Source organism: Stomoxys calcitrans, chromosome 1, assembly GCF_963082655.1.
Source record: "Stomoxys calcitrans chromosome 1, idStoCalc2.1, whole genome shotgun sequence".
Lineage (NCBI taxonomy): Eukaryota > Metazoa > Arthropoda > Insecta > Diptera > Muscidae > Stomoxys > Stomoxys calcitrans.
The window spans coordinates 144,467,738-144,481,135 of record NC_081552.1 but is presented as its reverse complement, the minus strand read 5'-3'; positions in this window follow the sequence as shown (position 1 = coordinate 144,481,135).

The window sequence follows — 13,398 nt, the reverse complement described above, 5'->3', positions numbered from 1 at the left end:
TTTAACCACGTGTTTTTATACCCACCACCGAATGATGGGGGTATATTCATTTTGTCATTCCGTTTGCAGCACATAGAAAGTATATATATTCTTATATATATAAAGTAAATATATTCTTGATCAGCGTAAAAATCGAAGACGATCTAGACATGTTCGTCCGTCTGTCAGTTGAAATCACGCTACAGTCTTTAAAAATACAGACATAAGCTGAAACTTTGCACAGATTCTTTTTTGTCCATAAGCAGGTTAAGTTCGAAGATGGGCTATATCGGACTATATCTTGATATAGCCCCCATATAGACCGATCGGCCGATTTATGGTCTTAGGTCCATAAAAGCCACATTTATTATCCGATTTTGCTGAAATTTGGGACAGTGGGTTGTGTTAGGCCTTTAAATATCCTAATTCAATTTGGCCAGACATGTCCAGATTTGGATATAGCTGTCATATAGACCGATCCTCCTATTTAAGGTCTTAGGCCCATAAAAGCCACATTTATTATCCGATTTTGCTGAAATTTGGGACAGTGAGTTGTGTTAGGCCCTTCAACATCCCCCGTCAATTTGGCCTAGATCGGTCCAGGTTTGGATGTAGCTGCCGTCTATATGGCAATTTATAGTCTTAGGCCCATAAAAGTCACATTTATTATCCGATTTTGCTCAAATTTGAGACACTGATTGTGTTAGGCTCTTCGACATCATTCGTCAATTTGGTCCTGATCGGTCCAGATTTAGATATAGCTGCCATATAGACCGATCCTCCGATTTATAGTCTTAGGCCCATAAAAGCTACATTTATTATCCGATTTTGCTGAAATTTGAGACAGTGACTTGTCTTAGGCACACACATTTTTCTTTAAATTGGCCCTGATCGGTTCATATTTGGATATAGCTGCCATATAGACCGATCTCTCGATTTAAGGGTTTGGGCCCATAAAAGGCGCATTTATTGTCCGATGTCGCCAGTGACAGTGGGATAGTGAGATTAGTTAAGCCTCTTGACATACTTGTGAAAGATGGCTCAGATCGGTAAAGATTTGTATATAGCTGCCATATAGACCGATCTCTTGGTTTTAGGTTTTGGGGCCATTAAGGGCGCACTTATTGTCAGATGTCGCTGAAATTTGGGACAGTGAGTTGTGTAAGGCTCTTCGACATCATTCGTCAATTTGGCTCAGATCGGTCCAGATTATATATGTATAGTCTTAGGCCCATAAAAGCCACATTTATTATTCGATTTCGCCCAAATTTGCGACAATGAGTTGTGTTAGGCACTTTGGCATTTTTCTGCAACTTGGCCCAAATCGGTCCAGATTTGAATATAGCTGCCATGTAGACCGATATCTCGATTTAAAGCCTTGGTCCCATAAACGGCGCATTTATGATCCGATTTTACTGAAATTTGACACAGTGACTTATGTTAGGCTTTTCGACATCCGTGTCGTATATGGTTCAGATCGCTTTATGTTTAAATATAGCTACTAAAAAGACCAATATTTTGTTATACACAATTGAACAATGACTGGTACTTATTAGTATTTGGTCCAAATCGGAATATATTTCGATATAACTGCTGTGGGACATAAGGTATGCAATTTTCACCGGATTTTGATGAAAGGTGGCTTACATATATACCCGAGGTGGTGGGTATCCAAAGTTCGGCCGAACTTAACGCCATTTTACTTGTTTTGAATTACATTAAGGACGCAGAAAATATGCATACACATATTTGGTTCATATGCACTTCTGTCCGAATTACATCTGTGTGAAAGAGAACACTATATCATCTTGCTTTTTGTAGAAACAGATACATACCGTTTATGCTAGTAAATAACAATTTTAATTCGTGCAATTAGGTTTGGTTGAAAAGAGGGTGCGGATATTAATCAGCCCCATGCCACTATGGATATACACCTGAGCCACTAATCGGCTTGTTGTGCGCTCTAAATATTGGGTTGCCCAAAAAGTAATTGCGGATTTTTTAAAAGAAAGTAAATGCATTTTTAAGAAAACTTAGAATGAACTTTAATCAAATATACTTTTTTACACTTTTTTTCTAAAGCAAGCTAAAAGTAACAGCTGATAACTGACAGAAGAAAGAATGCAATTACAGAGTCACAAGCCGTTGAAAAAATTTGTCAACGCCGACTATATGAAAAATCCGCAATTACTTTTTGGGCAACTTAAAAAAGTTACCTCGAAAAAGAAAATCTATGTCAGGAATTCCGTACTATTTACAAAATCCTTTATTGTTTCCATGGCACGCCGCTAAAGGTGTCATCACAATACATGTTCTTGTCTTATGACATGTCAAATTTTGTTATTGTTCAAGTTGCACACATAGTGTGAATAAAATAACATATGAAATGTATTATAGAGCCTTAAGTTGGTTCTTGCCTGGTCCCCACCTAAGTGCCGGTATCTGTTAGCCACGAAAGCCGGGCAATGACAAAGGAAATGCTCCAACGTCTCATCATCTTCCCCACATGCTATCACTTGCCGCACCGATTTTACACAAGTGAGCTCATAGATTAGTTATGATACCGAAAGCTATACTGGCCTCCCTCTTGCTTCCTTTCAATAATAGCCTCGTCTTCTCACGATCTGGATGTTCCCATAAGTTTATTGACGTCAGTCCTCTGGCCTTCATTGCCAATTCGTCCGATTTTTCATTCTTTACTCCGCTTTAGCGCGCCACCCCAATGATGCGGATCGTGCCATCCTCCACATCTGTGAGCCTTCTCAGTACGCTCCTGAATGTGACACTTCCAATTCATCTTCCTGTTCAAGATCATTGAGGAAACACAGTGCTTCAAATTGGCCCACCTTCATCTTCCTCGTGAACAGGCAGATTTCAGTCTTCTCTGGGTTAACATTAAGACCCCTAGTTCATGCCCAGTCGTGCGCCATCTGCAAGACCCTTTCGGCAATTCTGCATAATGCCCCTCTGTGGCGTGCCTTGTGTCACTTTCTCCCTTATATTTATGTCATGGGACACGCAATTTAACCATTTGTTCCTTAGCACAAGTCATGATTTAATGCAAAATAGAATTTTTATGTAAAAAATAATCTCTGCAATTAATCACTTTTTCAAAAATATTATTAGTTAATACCATGTTTGATTGGTAAGATTTATGTAAATATTTTTTCTATGTCTAGAAATGCATGTAACTTCTATAACCATCAAAAAGCAGCTCAGGTAGTTTGTAATCAACACAGCCTGGGATATCGGGCATTATATCAAGGATAACACAGAGTCCGTAGGCGCAACATGTCCAAATGAAAAGCTCCCTTAGACTCACAGCAGTGGTCGCAGCAATTTGTCTAAGCAAAATGTCCAGAGGCAATACGAGTAGCATTAAATTCAGTGCATCAGATAGTGTCATCTTCAGTGCGGCTGTTATGTACAAACAAACCATCCTTTGGATCCGGTTGAGTATTGAGCAGTAGGTGAACTTTTGAAGCGCCGTCCACCAGACCACAACACCATATAGCAATATAGTAGTATATACTCAGGGCGGTTTAAACCCCCATTTTTTGCCCATAGCTCTCTTACAGTTATAAAGGGCAAGAGTTACCTTTGTTGCCCTTTCCAAAATGTTGTATTGGAAGTTAAATTTCCTGTCCAGCAAAACACCCAGGTTTTTGCGATTTCAGTAAATGGACCATTCTCTCCTCGCAAGAGACGGGCGCCACTGTAGGTACCTTATAATTTCTGCTGAAAATAACTATTTCTGTTTTCCACGAATTTACGCCTAGACCACTTTCACAGAAAAAATTAAAAACTAGTTTCAGTTAAGAAATTTGTTTATTCAATTAAACAATTTGCTAAAATGGGTCCTTTAAAGGAATTTGTATTATTGATTAACAATTTTGCAATTTGGATTTATGATAAGCTCCAAAATCTAATTAAATTGGTTATTAACTCCATAAACCTATTATTTGAAAGTTTCTCTTTCTTTTAAGCAACTATTTTACTGTTTTAATAAAACTAAACAATTAATATTTTTCACATGAAAAAAAAAACTTTTTATTACATTGGATTTAATTGCGTATAAAACATGAAATATTTATATTGCTTAAAAATACATATTTCTTCTTTATTGAAATCAGACTTCGAAAAAAAAGGAGAATTTAAAGAGAAATTTATTTTCCATTATAAGCCTCGGTTCATTCGCGGACATGGTCTGTAAAGAGTAATATAAACAAAATATGTAAAAAGAATTATAAAAATTACCAATCTTAGCATTTTGCTCTCAATAGCACGAAATGTAGACGCAAATTCCGTTCTCAGCGCCGTTTTCCAAGTCAATATAATCTCGAAACTATTAAAATAAGATAATATTTATACGTTACATATACCACGCTTGTATTCTATAAGTCCATTATAAGCCTCGGTTCATTCGCGCACATGGTCTGTAAAGAGTAATAAAGGGTGATTTTTTTGAGGTTAGGATTTTCATGCATTAGTATTTGACAGATCACGTGGGATTTCAGACATGGTGTCAAAGAGAAAGATGCTCAGTATGCTTTGACATTTCATCATGAATAGACTTACTTACGAGCAACGCTTGCAAATCATTGAATTTTATTACCAAAATCAGTGTTCGGTTCGAAATGTGTTCATTCACCGTAACGTTGCGTCCAACAGCATCTTTGAAAAAATACGGTCCAATGATTCCACCAGCGTACAAACCACACCAAACAGTGCATTTTTCGGGATGCATGGGCAGTTCTTGAACGGCTTCTGGTTGCTCTTCACTCCAAATGCGGCAATTTTGCTTATTTACGTAGCCATTCAACCAGAAATGAGCCTCATCGCTGAACAAAATTTGTCAAAATTTGAACACATTTCGAACCGAACACTGATTTTGGTAATAAAATTCAATGATTTGCAAGCGTTGCTCGTTAGTAAGTCTATTCATGATGAAATGTCAAAGCATACTGAGCATCTTTCTCTTTGACACCATGTCTGAAATCCCACGTGATCTGTCAAATACTAATGCATGAAAATCCTAACCTCAAAAAAATCACCCTTTATAAACAAAATATTTAAAAAGAATTATAACAAGTAAAAAGGCGTTAAGTTCCGGCCGGGCCGAACTTTGGATACCCACCACCTCGGGTATATATGTAAACTACCTTTCATCAAAATTCGGTGCAAATTTCATACCTTATACTAATATACCTCATACCGATCTAAACTATATACGACACGGATGTCGAAAAGCCGAACATAAGTCACTGTGTCAAATTTCAGTGAAATCGGATTATAAATGCGCCTTTTATGGGGCCAGGACTTTAAATCGAGATATCGGTCTACATGGCATCTATATCCAAATCTGAACCGATTTGGGCCAAGTTGCATAAAAATGTCGAAAAGCCTAACACAAAGCACTGTCCCAAATTTCGGCGAAATCGGACAATAAATGCCTCTTTTATGGGCCCTAAAACTTAAATCGAGGGATCGGTCTATATGGCAGCTATATGCAAATCTAAACCTATCTGGGCAAAGTTGAAGAAGGACGTCGAAAAGCCTAACCAAACCCACTGTGTCAAATTTCAGCGACATCGGACAATAAATACGTCTTTTATGGCCCCAAAACCTAAAACCTAGATATCGGTCTATATGGCAGCTACATCCAAATCTGTACCGATCTGTGCGATATTGCAGAAGTATGTCAAGGAGCTTAATTTAACACACTGTTCCAAATTTCGGCGACATCGGACAATAAATGAGCATTTTATGGGCCCAAAACCATAAATCAAGAAATCGGTCTAAATGGCAGCTATATCCAAATCTGAACCGATCTGAACCACATTGAAGAAATATGTCAAAGGGCCTAACACAACTCACTGTCCCATATTTCAGCAAAATCGAATAATGAATGTGGCTTTTATGTGCCTTACACCATAAATCGGAGGATCAATCTATATGGCAGCTATATCCAAATCTGGACCGTTCTGAGCCAAATTAACGAAGGATGTCAAATGGCCTAACACAACTCACTGCCCCAAATTTCAGCAAAATCGGATAATAAATGTGGCTTTTATGGGCCTTAGACCCTAAATCGGAGGATCGGTCTATATGGCAGCTATATCCGAATCTGAACCGATCTGAGCCAAATTAACGAAGGATGTCAAATGGGCTAACACAACTCACTGCCCCAAATTTCAACAAAATCGGATAATAAATGTGGCTTTTATGGGCCTAAGACCCTAAATCGGCGGATCGATCTATATGGGGGCTATATCAAGATATAGTCCGATATAGCCCATCTTCGAACTTAACCTGCTTATGGACAAAAAAAGAATCTGTGCCAAATTTCAGCTCAATATATCTATTTTTAAAGACTGTAGCGTGATTTCAACAGACAGACGGACGGACATGTCTAGATCGTCTTAGATTTTTACGCTGATCAAGAATATATATACTTTATAGGGTCGGAAATGAATATTTCGATGTGTTGCAAACGGAATGACAAAATGAATATACCCCCATCCTTCGGTGGTGGGTATAAAATTACCAATCTTAGCATTTTGCTCTCAATACCACGAAATGTAGACGCAAATTCCGTTCTCAGCGCCGTTTTCCAAGTCAATATAATCTCGAAACTATTAAAATAAGATAATATTTATACGTTACATATACCACGCTTGTATTCTACAATTTCCTCGAATTCGTTGCATTTGAAATTTATCCATTCTGTTTGTTCACATTTTAATTTTTTTCGCTATTTCAGGGTACCGTTTTTCACAATATTTTTTATACCCTCCACCATAAGATGGGGGGTATACTAATTTCGTCATTCTGTTTGTAACTACTCGAAATATTCGTCTGAGACCCCATAAAGTATATATATTCTTGATCGTCGCGACATTTTATGTCGATCTAGTCATGTCCGTCCGTCTGTCTGTCGAAAGCACGCTAACTTCCGAAGGAGTAAAGCTAGCCGCTTAAAATTTTGCACAAATGCTTCTTATTAGTGTAGGTCGGTTGGTATTGTAAATGGGCCATATCGGTCCATGTTTTGATATAGCTGCCATATAAACCGATCTTGGGTCTTGACTTCTTGAGCCTCTAGAGTGCGCAATTCTTATCCGATTGGAATGAAATTTTGCACGACGTATTTTGTTATAATATCCAACAACTGTGCCAAGTATGGTTCAAATCGGTCCATAACCTGATATAGCTTCCATATAAACCGATCTTGGGTCTTGAATTCTTGAGCATCTAGAGTGCGCAATTCTTATCCGAAAGAAATGAAATTTTGCACGACGTGTTTTGTTATGATACCCAACAACTGTGCCAAGTATGGGTCAAATCGGTCCATAACCTGATATAGCTGCCATATAAACCGATCTTGGGTCTTGACTTCTTGAGCCTCTAGAGGGCACAATTCTTATCCGATTTGAATGGAATTTTGCACGACGTGTTTTGTTATGATACCCAACAACTGTGCCAAGTATGGTTTAAATCGGTTTATAACCTGATATAGCTGCCATATAAACCGAACTTGGGTCTTGACTTCTTGAGCCTCTAGAGGGCACAATTCTTATCCGATTTGAATGAATTTTTGCACGAAGTATTTCGTTATGATATCCAATAACTGTGCCAAGTATGCTTGCAATCGGTTAATAACCTGATATAGCTGTCATATAAACAGATCTGGGGATTTGACTTCTTGAGCTTCTAGAGGGCGCAATTCCTATCCGATTTGGCTAAAATTTTGCATGACGTATTTTATTTTTACTTTCAACAACTGTTTTAAATAAGGTTCAAATCGGTTCATAACCTGATATAGCTGCCATATAAACCGATCTGGGATCTTGACTTCTTGACCGCTAGAGGTCGCAATTATTATCCGATATGCCTGAAATTTTGTACGACGTATCTTCTAATGACCATCAACATACGTGTTTATTATGGTCTGAATCGGTCTATAGCCCGATACAGATCCCATATAAATCGTTCTCACTATTTTACTTCGTGAGCCCCCAATGGGCGCAATTCTTATACGAATTGGCTGAAATTTTACACAGGTCTCCAACATATAATTTAATTGTGGTCCGCACCGGACCATATCTTGATATCGTTTTAATAGCAGAGCAACTCTTTTCTTATATCCTTTTTTGCATAAGAAGAGATGCCAGGAAAAGAACTCGACAAATGCGATCTATGGTGGAGGGTATATAAGATTCGGCCCGGCCGAACTTAGCACGCTTTTACTTGTTTTACTCTTAAATTATAATTAAACAAATTGTATTTTATGGAAAAATATAAAACACACTTTTTATTTTTTTTCTACATACGCTACTTTGTGTCTGTATATATTGGGTTGATCAAAAAGTTAATGCGGATTTTTTAAAAGAAAGTAAATGCATTTTTAAGAAAACTTAGAATGAACTTTAAAATATACTTTTTTACACTTTTTTTCTAAAGCAAGCTAAAAGTAATAGCTGATAACTGACAAAAGAAAGAATGCAATTACAGAGTCACAAGCTGTGAAAAAATTTGTCAACGCCGACTATATGAAAAATCCGCAATTACTTCTTGGGCAACCCAATAATAGAAGCGAGGCATATATTTGACTCATTCTTGCTTCTTTTCACATAATATATGTGTGAAAGGGAACGCCATATATTCTTCCACAATTTATATTATTAAATAAGAATTTAATTCGTTCAATAAATGACATGCTTACCAACCACTTGCCGTGATACAAAAAATCTAATTTCTTTGTTAAAAATTATAAAAGCAATTAACACCTTTTTTGAAAAAATTTTTTTCAAGTCAATACCATATTTAATCGTTCAAATATAGGTCTATATTTTTTCTGTGCGAGTGGAGAGTCTCAGTGAGAGCCCGGGTGGCATCGGCTCTAGCTTAAGTACTATTTGCCTTTGATTCCCGATACGACAAGGCGAGTTATTGGCGCCTTTAAATATCTAATGGCCATCATATTCCCGCAGCGATCGGTCGTTTAGACCGGAACGAGTTTGCTCGCATATAAGAGCTTGATAAGGATCGCCACCTCCACATGCAAATGTGGCTACAACAACAAGCTCCTGCCTGCTTCTGTTAATAAAAGTCGGTTTATTCGTTTTATTACAAACCGCCAGATTGCAACCTATAATATATTCGATAAGCAACTCACCCCTTTCGTTGATATCCGAACTTTCCCATGTCTGGTGATGTGCATTACTATCATATATTTCCCTGTTAAAGCGGCTTCAACAAGCAACTTAAGGCTTGAAGACGGCATCTCTGAATCATGCGCCATATACAGGGAAGCAAGTCAGTAATAAGACTTATTAATTTCAAGTAGGCTAGAGAGGCGAATGTCTCCCATTCCTCGTGCCCCTGAGTAGTTTAAATCCAGTAATTCTTAGTCTACAAACCATTTCTTCGTATATCCATAGTCCCTGGACAAGAACCAGAAAGGTCTTTAGTGTCGCCGAAGCGGACTTGTAATGGTGGAGATTTATCTGCAAAAACCGGACCACAGTCAGGATTCAAAATTTCCACCACCGTTGCGTTAGACTCATCTTCTGATTCCGCCAGGAGTTCACCCTCACAAGATTCGTTTGATATTGTCATTATGAGCAGTGGATTCACTCTTCCTCAGGACACTGGATACTTGCGGTGTGGACGATTCTTCTGTAGATGCTTCACTAGCTGCTGCTGTGGAAGTACCTTTTGAGTTTCGTCCTTCCCCGCTGGCGCACACCTTGAGGGCAATTCCACTGGATGACCCTTCCGGGTTGTCGGGTTGTTTTTCCCTCCTGTTTCCATCGTGGCAGGGGGATTTTCCGTCTCGTGCAATTCTACAGACATTACCGATGTAATCGATAGTTCCTCAGGCAAGTTTTCAGCAAGAACTGCTGCTGAGTCGTCTCCTGATTCCTCAAACACACCGCTTCTATAGACTTTCAGTTTCAACGTGTTGAATCCGTAGGATACAAATTTTTCAGACTTGATAAGATCTGCGAAACAACCGGAGTTAAGTACGAATATTGGTCGCCATCAGCGTCATCCAATCTACCAATACTCCAGTTGAAAGATTGGGATTACAGTCCCTTAGTCTCCCAAGTATGGACTCAGGATCTGACGGAATCTCGACCAATAGCACACGCTTGGGTGCTATTGGTCGAGAGGAAATATCTTCCTTATTAACTAAATCGAGTGCTGCGCCTGGCCAGATCTCACCAATCTCTTTTTTAGGGCGCAAAGATACATTTGAGCGTTGATCCCCAAAAGCAAGGATCCGGAGCGGGTACTTTTTTCCCGCTCCGCTTCGGCAATAATTTTTCCGCTCCGCTCCGGCATTTTTATTTTCGGTTCGCTACCGCTCCTTTACTTTTAAATTGACTATTTATTTTTAAATTTTCTTTTTATACACACCGTGCGCTGTGAAGTGATCTATTAATTTTGTCATTACGATTAAATCAGTAAGCAATATTCCGATTATATGTATTCTTGATCAACATCTATATAGGGCTATATACCTTTAAAGCCCCCATATAAACCGGTATACTGGATTGATTTGTTCAGTCTCTAGAGGCCGCAATTCTTATCCGATTTAGCTGAAATTATGCGTATCGGTTTCTTTTATAACCTCCAACATTTTTGTAAAATATAGTCTCAATCGGTCCATAACCGTTTATATCCTCCATATGGACCGATCTCACGATTGTACTTCTTGAGTCCCTAGAGGGATCATTTCTTATCCAATTTGGGTGAAATTTTGCAAAATTTCTCCAACAACCTCCAACTTCCGAATAATCAGACCTCCCGATTTTACTTCCTAAGCGTCTAGAAGGCGCAATTATTATTTGATTTGACCGAAATTTTGCATAATAATTTCTCCTAAAGTCTCCAACATCCATGCCAAGGATGATCTGAATCCGTGTCTATTGCTTTTATATAAACATATCAACCGACTTTACTTTTTAAACATATACTGGAAGCAATTCCTAACCAAATAAAAAAAGTAAAAACTAAAAGTAAAATGGATATATTTATTATAAACCTATTATGTCTATATTAATGTCCAAGTATGGGTCAATTTGGATCATATTCGGTTCAGGTACCGAGAAGTTTATATAAGTCAGGTTTTAAAATGTCAAGGAAATCAGGTTATAAATGTAGATGTAATGGCTTAAGATCCCAGATCTGCATGTAGGTCCATAAGGCAGCTATATCTAAATATGGTCTAATTTGAACCATACGCCGTTCGGATAAATGCAACTCCATGTTCCAAATGTATTATCAAAGTATCGTCCGACCTGGGCCAAATTTCGGTCGGACAACGGGAAATCTTGTCCAACTGACTGCTCTAAATTTCAGCGAAATAGGAAAATAAGGTTTATAGGGGTAGATCGGTCTATATGGCAGCTATATCCAAATTTGGTCCCGAGAAGTTTATGTTCTATATGGCAGCTATTTCTAAAGACATAGATCGGTCTATACGGCAGCTGTATCTAAATATAGTTAGATATGGACCAAGCTCGTTGCGAAGGTCGGCAGGAGGTCACTGTTCTAAATTTCAACAAAATCGTGATAAAAATGCTAAATGCGCCCTTAAATCGGCAGGTCGGATTATATGGCAACTATATCAAATTATGGGCCGATATGGACGATTTTTGGTTCGGATACCGGGGGCCCTAATACAACTGGCGGTTTACAAAACAAAAAAGAATTTGACAGATGCGAGTCTACCGTACTTAGCTCGTTTTAACTTGTTTGGACTTTAAGACTAAACTTTTTAAAATTGATAAAAATATGTTCTTCAATATGTTTCCGATAACGATTTAACGAAAGTTAACTCTAAAATTTGTGTGTTAATTCCAAAACAACAAGTTCGTAAGCCAAAAAAAATTTGTATTTTTAAGACTTTTTTGTCGGAGCGGAGCGGGTTAGAAAAATTTCGCTCCCGCTCCGACAAAAGTAGGCTTGCTCCGCTGCGAATCCCTGTCCGAAAGCAATTAGTTTGTATCGGCCCCGATACCAGCCTGCATCGTCACAAACTGGAGGAGGCTCAAGAAACTCTGCAAGCACATCAGAGTATACAGATGACAGTTCATTGCCTATCCCACTCCAATTGATCCTAGGTATGTGTTGGGATACCCCAATAAATGGAAAACATTTATAACAAACTGGCAACACTGAGTTTGGAGTAGATGAATGTCAACAACGATTTCCTTTTGGGTGTGGGTTCGTCTGTTGATAACAGAGAGTTAACACTCTTTAAGACCAGCTTGCCTTAAATATTAATTGTGGTTTAAAATAGTAAAAATAAGGCATTAGCCATTAAAAATCTATTTAACCTGTTTCATTATCATGCAACACACGATCACAACAGCCGCCCTGCAGCCCTGTTTTCCTTGTCGACAACTACTATCACCAAGCTGTCCCTAGCGACATTAGCAAAGGTTCTCATAATTGTAAAATTATTAAACCGGCTACCGCAGAAAATACATGAATAAAAATACATATGTATGCACATATTTATGTATACCTAGGTATATATATATACATATGTAGGAAGTGTCAATAATAAATCTATACTGACATACTATTGACTTTTGTAACCAGAACTACCGACAAATTTTACCCAAACCCATGCTTTTTGCTATAGACATTTTATATGAGGTTGTCATTCAGAAATCATTAGTAAGTCATTATGGAATATATAGAGACATTGCGGTATATATGGGGCATTGTCAGTAGGGAAATTTTTGCCGTGTTTTATTTACCCCATTTAGCGGATTTTCTCGCTTAGTTTGTATCAAGATATATTCATTTACAGGTAGTGGCAGCTGCCCAACAACAAAATATTGACTGCACTGTCTATCAAAATCAGTGATTAGTGCAACACTGATTTTGAGTATGTTACTAGTTCGCGTCATTTTTTGTTATTTGTGTATGGTATGGTTCTTAACTATAATACACACGCACAACCAAAACTCGTTGACAGATAGTGTACTTCGCGAGAAAAAATTGTACTCAGCTGTTTACGATACTCTACCTGATAATTATGTCATGCATTGTATGGAAAGAATTGCTATCCCCGATTAGTAAGCGGATATTGTGTCATCATTCAATCTGAATGACAAAACTAAAAGTGGAAAAAGGCAACATATTTATTCAATGATTAAACGTTCTGGAATGCAAAATTTGCTCAGGATTTTAATAAAATCACATATATGAACTCCGAGACACATTTATTTAAAATGATTTATTTTGTTTGTTTTGTTGATCTTGATATTCTGGATTCTTCCAACGTTTAAAGTACAAAGCATATAGCGGGAAGTGCGTTTTATTTATCCATAATGGTTGGGACTTTGTTCGATTTTCGCAAAATTTTTTTCATGATTACTTTTTTAGATAATAGAT